Genomic DNA, 574 nt, shown 5'->3' with positions numbered 1-574 from the left:
AATTATCCATTCGTAATTTTCTCAATATATTTATTAATGGTAGTGCTGTTTTTTCAGTTTCAAGTGAAAGTACTTCATTTAGTCGACGGCATAATTGTGATAAAGGTTTATTACCATGACGAAGCATTTTTTTAATTTTTCCTAATGCACTTTCAAAAGGATATGCTGTGATATTCAAAATAGGACACTTCATGTACTCTACGTCTGCAATGTGAATAAGACTATGCATATTACTGATCAGACACTCTTTTCCATATATTTTAGAAGCAATTGCAACAAATTGAGTCAATACATATTTTGCATGCTCATATTTTTGTAATGCTAGTTCTTTTGACGATAATATTCTGCAGCCAACATGAAGGAGTAAGAAGTGTTTATAAATATCTTTTGGCAATATTTTTTTAAAAATAATTGGCCCAGCGTACAGCAATATAAATTGAAATTCTGTTGCTTTAAATTTATTAATTTCTGAAAGGGATCTTGTTGTTCGTTGAAATTCAGATGGTATCTGTCTTTGAATATGGACTAATAAATTAGAAAGTTGCATCTTTGTGTTATTACTTAAGCGGACATT

The sequence above is a fragment of the Wasmannia auropunctata genome, unplaced genomic scaffold (genome assembly GCF_000956235.1).
Source record: "Wasmannia auropunctata unplaced genomic scaffold, wasmannia.A_1.0 LD336111.1, whole genome shotgun sequence".
In the NCBI taxonomy this organism is placed as follows: Eukaryota; Metazoa; Arthropoda; class Insecta; order Hymenoptera; family Formicidae; genus Wasmannia; species Wasmannia auropunctata.
Note: the sequence above shows the minus strand (reverse complement) of the source record.